The sequence below is a fragment of the Dysidea avara genome, chromosome 3 (genome assembly GCF_963678975.1).
Source record: "Dysidea avara chromosome 3, odDysAvar1.4, whole genome shotgun sequence".
NCBI classification, from domain to species: domain Eukaryota; kingdom Metazoa; phylum Porifera; class Demospongiae; order Dictyoceratida; family Dysideidae; genus Dysidea; species Dysidea avara.
Genome location: NC_089274.1, coordinates 30,113,550 through 30,120,710, shown reverse-complemented (window position 1 = coordinate 30,120,710; position 7,161 = coordinate 30,113,550). Strand labels below are relative to the sequence as shown.

At 36.9% G+C, this 7,161-nt stretch overlaps 2 long non-coding RNA genes across 2 annotated transcripts; one reads left to right on the top strand and one right to left on the bottom strand.

Annotated features, from left to right (window-relative positions):
- The first annotated feature begins 113 nt into the window (after window positions 1–113).
- LOC136251899 (uncharacterized) lies at window positions 114–2,881 on the top strand. The gene is made up of 3 exons (XR_010699252.1): window positions 114–315; window positions 2,230–2,298; window positions 2,687–2,881. It is a non-coding gene; the product is annotated as an uncharacterized lncRNA (long non-coding RNA).
- Window positions 2,882–3,399: 518 nt separating this feature from the next.
- LOC136250661 (uncharacterized) lies at window positions 3,400–5,792 on the bottom strand. The gene is made up of 3 exons (XR_010698617.1): window positions 5,653–5,792; window positions 3,829–3,944; window positions 3,400–3,457 (listed from the first exon to the last, which is right to left on the bottom strand). It is a non-coding gene; the product is annotated as an uncharacterized lncRNA (long non-coding RNA).
- Window positions 5,793–7,161: the final 1,369 nt, after the last annotated feature.

Sequence of the window (7,161 nt, the reverse complement as noted above, 5' to 3'; positions counted from 1 at the left end):
CCTCAAAGGCAGCTTTAGATGCTGATAGGTTTATAAATACGCGCTTGTAATTGATTGACGCAAGCGGCTACTAGTTGAAAACACATCACATTTCTTTGGTTAACACCCCCCAATTATCCGGGGAGTGCCAAGACGAGTGTGGGATTCGAAGGCTATCGTTTTGTTCACCCATGTTGAGTCAATAAGCGCCTCAGGCGCTTTTATAAAAATAATTAATCAGAGATTACAGTGCGCCTATGAAGATCGATATTACGAGACACACAGGCACAAGCTTGGACACAAGAGAGAAGATATACTCAACTCTCAGGATGTGACGTATGTTACTTTTTTGTACGAAACGTGTACTGCACGGTACTTTACCCTGGGTGCATTATTTGAATGCTGTGACAGGAATTAAAGTCATAGTTTAACTTGCACAATATGCCTTGGCTTACAGGTGTGGTCAACTTAGAGGTTTGGGTAAAAGAAGTGTTGTAATGTCTATGAGTTTGGCACTATAGAGCAGGCAATGATTCTTAAGGTCATCAATGACACGTACACACTTTAATGTTATCATGCTAGCTATATACATACGCCGCACTCTGGGTGATTCCAATTGACGTGCCACAAGATGAGTATTTGGAGATACAAAGTAGTTAGAGGATAAATTACCTGCAGTATTCTAACTTTTGCGTGTGTCTTTGTGGAGGGTGCTAAACCATAAATGGTAGTTGGAAGTCTTCCAATTGCCCTAAGCAGCCTCTGTGGTGTGTGAAGCCTTTTTCTCTTTGTCATTAAGTTGAGTAGTATCTGGTACAGTTCAAACCTCATGCACTCTTGTATTCGTACACTACTCAGCTTATATTATTGTGTAGTAGAAAGCAATGTGATGAACAGCAGCCATTTGTGTTTCTAATTACAAGCATGCATATGTATTTACAAATTAATGTGACTAAAAGCATGGAGTATGTATATCATAATTATAATCTATGCTAAAAGTTGCATTTGGAATTTATTGAATTGGTTATAAGTTCTTTAGTGATAGACAGGTTAGCTGAATGTTGTATTTTTGTTGTTGCAGTTTTGTTACAATAGAGTTTAAACACATGGGCTATAAATGCTGCATGCTTTGAGGATATCGTGAGTGGGTGTTACAGTTAAAGCAGTGCTACATGTGTGTATGGAAAATACAGCATAAGGGGACATGTCAAGAGATGAGGCATAATCGAGCGCTGTATTTGCCTCGAGACACACTCAAGTGCTGTATTTTTTGTACATACAAGCATATGTGGTACTTTAAATTGTACTTGTACTTCCTGTTCTTGCTTGGAGCGTACGCCCTAATCGTTTCAATTTTTGGTGATCAGCAATGTAAACAGCGGTGTTCATGTGTGCATGTATACGTACATACAGTATACCCTCTAATGTGCTGAGAACATTATTATTATTATTATAGGCTTTACAGCACAACATACAAGGGACTACGAACTAAGTCCACATACAGTGCAGTATGTATGAAAGTAAATGTGTTGAGGGTCTGGCAGAAATTACTTTTGCCAGCCTTAATTAATTTCAGTAAATTAACAAACTAGTCTGAAGACAAGAAAATAATGATTTGATTAGTTACGTACTCAACTTGAACGATACACTTTTTGTTCTTCATTCAGGTCGTCAAACATGAACCTCATGTTCCAAAAGAAAATTATTTTTAATGCTGAAATAAATACTGCAAGTGCTCAGATATTGTTTAGAATGTTGGTATTGAAATTAAGGTCACAAGATCCATGTTAGCCAGCTCATGTGATACATTTGTTACCTAACAATAACATCACGAAGGCTGTGGAGTTTGATTTGTGAAATTTTATTGTGCTTTGACATGAGTACTTCAATATGACATGTTGATCATTATTGTTACTTGTAAAAATAGTGATGTAAAAATAGTGAAATTCCTTCTCCCTAGTGGATCTATAAGGAGTATTATCCTCAGTGGTGTCACCATTGTACGGAACTGTCTTCACGTACATACTGCAAATTAGTTTATAGTATTCTGTTTTATTTCATCAAAATTAGGATTTTACCGTCGATTACTATTGACAGTTTCAAACACATTGTCTGTTTTGTGTCTCGAGTGTTTGGTTGTACAGTATGGCTGTTTGTAACAGCATGTGTTTGCATGCACTGGTAATGAAAAACGGCTTTGCCAGTTATGATGCAGTTACATTATTGTATGTGTACATATATTGTTCGCAGTATGATGTTAGCTGACCTTCACTCTGGTAAATTACACAGATTCATCGTGAAGTTGATGTGAGTGATAGGGTAAGTACAGGGTCATAGTACAGGTCATTATAATGGTGTGAATATAGTTAGTGAGTGGGCAATATTACACTCCATTCCCAGTTTAGTAACACTCAGTAAGTCTGACTATCGCCAAAACATTACAAAGGGCAACTTGCAGAGTGAAATCTCTCACCCTAATTTTATGAATACCACACACTAGATCAATTAAAGCTAAAAAAACGTCAGGATGGTTAGCTCATCAACTTACAAAGTCTTATTAGGAAACAATGTCGATTATGCATGTGTTCAGGTTTCACTGTATCAGGAGCTCATGATCATAAGCGCCACAAGGCACATGTGATATTCACACATTATTATAAACATGCTGCCATGTGACCACTACTCTATTATACACTCTACTCCATAGCCTATACATGACCACTGGATGAAGTGACACAGCCGTGAGCAGTAATGATGCTAGCAGACAGACGGCTCCTCCTCCCAAGAGTACATTTATGAAATTGTATTTAGGTACACTTTACTGAGGGATGAAGTTTAGTTGTTTTAGTTACATCATTTCTTTATACAATTATTGTGAGATACATTATTATTTTGATGGTTACACGATTGTTGTTCTTAATTCCTTTCTGGTCCAGCTTACACAGAAGATGTTACCTACACATGGACATAACTTATATCATAGACCATAGGGTATGGAGTAAGCACTAAACTAAACTGAGTTACTTGCAAAGTGTTAAAGATGATTTCAAGTGTATGAAGGTTCTTGCTAATGGACACCATGTACTGTGTGTGGTACATGAAGCTGGGCTCAAAAACTTTATAGGGAAAACAAAAAAGCTACAACTCTAAAGGACCAGTTGCAGTACAAAGAAAGCTGGATTATCAGTAGATAACATGCATATCCTGTAAGCGGTATATTATGTAAAGACCTTGTGGTTATCATCAAGACACTTCCTGTGTAGACCTAGAGAAATATTTAATGGGAATTGTAAGCATTATTATATAACATGAAGTGTGAGCTGCTTCATTTGTAACTTCTGCATAATTATAGACTTGATCACAGTAACCTGTTCATAAATTAGGTTGACTCATTGAAGTCCAGTAGTTATAGTCTGTGTATGTGTCATATGGTAGTGTCTGCTATTGACACCCAGCAACTTGATGTAGTAAACTAAATCTGTAAACATATTGGAATATAATTAGGGGATTGGTCGTGTAATGTACCCTCTAGTACTTAGTTAACTAGTCCCTTGACTTATCACATGCAATAATAACTTTTAATAGTAACAAATAAAACTGATAACACAACCACATGACAACTAACTAATAGATACTATATATACAAGTGGTAACCATTAATAATGTCATACAAAACCTAATAACTACAACACGATTAAGTAATATAGTCTTGAGTTCAGTACAGGTCACATGTTACATAAGACCTAATGTGGACACAACTACAGTACTGTACACTATCATATCACATAAATATCGCACACACACACAAAGCAAAGTCTTTGGCTACTGTGCTAGCACAGTCATCCCTACCTGGTGACTCAGAGCAGGGACATCTGTGGAAGTTTTCAGTATGTAATTATTACAAACGAAAGACGTCATCCCTGGTTCCAAGTAGATGGTATTATGGTTGTAAGTACAAAATCCATCTGCAATGATGAAATAAATAATATTATGTATCTAGATATCTACAATGCTTAGCTTCCAATAGGCACATTTTATTATGGGGATCTGGTGGTGAATAATCCCTGTGTGGAAACTATATTGGGAGTTGTGTTTTCAGGGGTATGATTGTATTGGTAGAGGCTTGTAAAGGGACATTCTAAAACTGTACACTATCAACTGTACACTATCAAGAGACTGAATGTTCAGTGCCCTTTATACGGAGGTCCTTTTAGAGAGGTTCCACTGTAGTTGCTTATACTTCATAACACCTCACTTAGAAGCCATGTGTTTAATAAGACTACTTTGATATAGTGGCCACCTCCGAACATAGCTACCGTATGCAAGGAAATTTTGATGTAAGAAAAATTTGACGAATTCACACTTCAGCAGATTTGACGAATAAAATATTGACGAAAATCAAGAAATTGTAGACAAAACCTGTACTTTTAAAGGTGCTTATAAACATATGAATTTGTCGATTCATCAAATTTTTCTGACATCAAAATTTCCTTGCATACGTTAATGTGTATGGGACATACTGCTCCATTGCTGAGGCCATAATATATCCCTAGCCACATGGCCCTATTAGTGAGGTTCATTCAATGCATGCCAACTGTATTTAATTAAGGTAACACCCAGCACATTTTTAGCCAGCATTTCTTTAATACTTCTTTCAAAAGTAATAATTGTTTATGGTGCTACAGTACCATATGTAGCATTACCATATATAGCATTACAACATACAGATAGTTTACATAAGTTAGTGCAAAAACATTAGGGAATGGAATTATTATAATCAGCTCCTAGCATATTTTAATCTTGGAGGATAGTAGACAATAAGTGACCCGCTGAGCAAAAAATTGACTTGTCTGCATTTTCTTGGATTTCTGACTTTTTTAGTTGGAAAACCAATGGGCTGTTAGTTTCAGCATTATCCGGTAAGTAATTTCGGAGTTGTAGCAATAGACATCAAGAAGGGCAAAACAATCGACTTGTACAGAAATTTACAGGCACTTTGTTTAATCGATCACAAGTCTTGAGTACAATAGGCTATAGAGTTGGGACTTGTGTCATTCTATTCACCATGAACTGGGGCATTCATCAAGGTACAGTTGTATACATCAATGCTATTAAGCAAGAAGCTTAGAAACAGCAATGATAAAGTTATGTTATACCGCAACGTAATCAAATGCACATAACTCATGCTTGTTTCATGGGAGAAAAAAACAACAAATTATTCTTACTCTCAGTGACTGCTGCTCATCATATTGCTTTCTATTACACAATAATATAAGCTGAGTAGTGTACGAATGCAAGTGTGTATGAGGTTTGAACTGTACCAGATACTACCCAACTCAATGACAAAGAAAAAAAAGTGCTGTGGCCACACACACCACAGAAACTGCTTAGGGAAATTGGAAGACTTCCAACAACTATTTACCTCCTTAAAGGACTAGCGCAAATGTTAGAATGCTGCAGGTAATTTATCCTGACTACTTTGTATTAGGGTTAAGACAATAACTTTTGGATACTGCTTTACCGCACCAAAGCTTCGTTACCATGGATACTAACAAGTTAAACCAGTTGCAGAAGTATAGTCACTCCTTGTGGGAGCTGCCATTTACATATTTTTTGGTTAGTTATACAGTGAAACCCCTGTGTATTACACAGGGGTTTCACTGTATAACGTACCTCACATCCTGAAAGTTGAATATATCTTCTCTTTTGTGTCCAAGCTTGTGTCTGTGTGTCTCGTATTATCGATCTTTAGACTCTATTTAGGCTGTTTTGGGTGGGTAATAAATCTCATATACTCCACCTTGTTTTCTAATATACTCCACGCCTTCACGCACAATATAACACATGCTCAAAATCCGGTTTGTCCAATCGCTATGCGTTGTTCACGTGTAGTGATTTAACGAGCGCGATTATTTTGTCACGTAAGGACGTATAGTTGCCATGGCGCTAGTATTATCGTAAGAAAACCAGCCGCTTTTGCCAAGCCTACAGCAGAAACAGCCGTGGATGAGGTAAGTAATCTGAGTGTAATGTGAAATAGAGTCTAAAGCAGTTATTATTTATAGACGCACATTAATATCTGATTATTTTTATAAAAGCACCTGAGGCGCTTATGGACTCAACATGGGTGAACAAAACGATAGCCGGATTGGTATAGTATGTTCACGTTGAGCTGAATCCTCAAAAACATTTAATAACTCATGGATGCAATTACACACTATCTTGAAATTTGGCTCATTTGTAGTACTGCTTGATCCGCTAAAAATATTTCAAAATCTTGTTCAAATGTTTGACATAATATTTACGGCCAATCAAAATTTTCACAATACATTTCCTATGGAGAAGCCATATAAGTACAGTGTCCATTAGAGCCCTTTCTAGGGACCCGCCGATAATGCTGGCATAATTTTGAGCATAATAGGTACCTAAAAGCATTGAGCATAATGCCAGCATAATAGGTTAAATATTTGTACGATAGTGTAAATTCTTGCTGGAAAAATGACAATTGCAAAATAAGATCGATATACTCCAATAGAGCAGTCAGTAACTCTAATAGAACAATCATCAAACTGACTGTTCTATTAGAGTATATCGATCTTTTCTCTTACATGCAGGCATGCAGCAAGAATTTATTATTTGTGTTCCAGCCACTCATTTTTTTCTTTCTATACAGTGTTAAACTAGTAGCAAAGCATATGAACTAAGGCATGGACATTGAGCATAATCGAGCATAATAGGTAAATATTGAGCATTAATTTAAGCATAATAGGTGAATTTTTGAGCAGTGCAGCATAGCATAATAGGTAGTCTCGCGGCGCCCGACCCTAAAAAGAGGGTCTGGTGAAACTGTGTACAAAAAGTTTGGCGCTGCCGGAATGTTGGAAGCTCCAATCAGATCGCTCCATTTCAAATTGATTATGTAATGCGTACATTTCAAAAGATTCGCGGCTTACGGTTAATTACATCCGGTGACTTTGCCGCTTAAAATCGTTGAGAAAACGGCCATACAATTCTGTTGAGTTTGTTTCAGTGTTGAACAAATAAAGTAGCGCCATTAGTTTGGTGATGCTGTAAGCGGATCTGGTTGATTGGATGTTGGTGACGTAAATATTGCACTTACGTAACACGTGAACGTCATCCAATAAACATTCCAGAGCTCAAACTTTTTGTACAGAGTTTCAC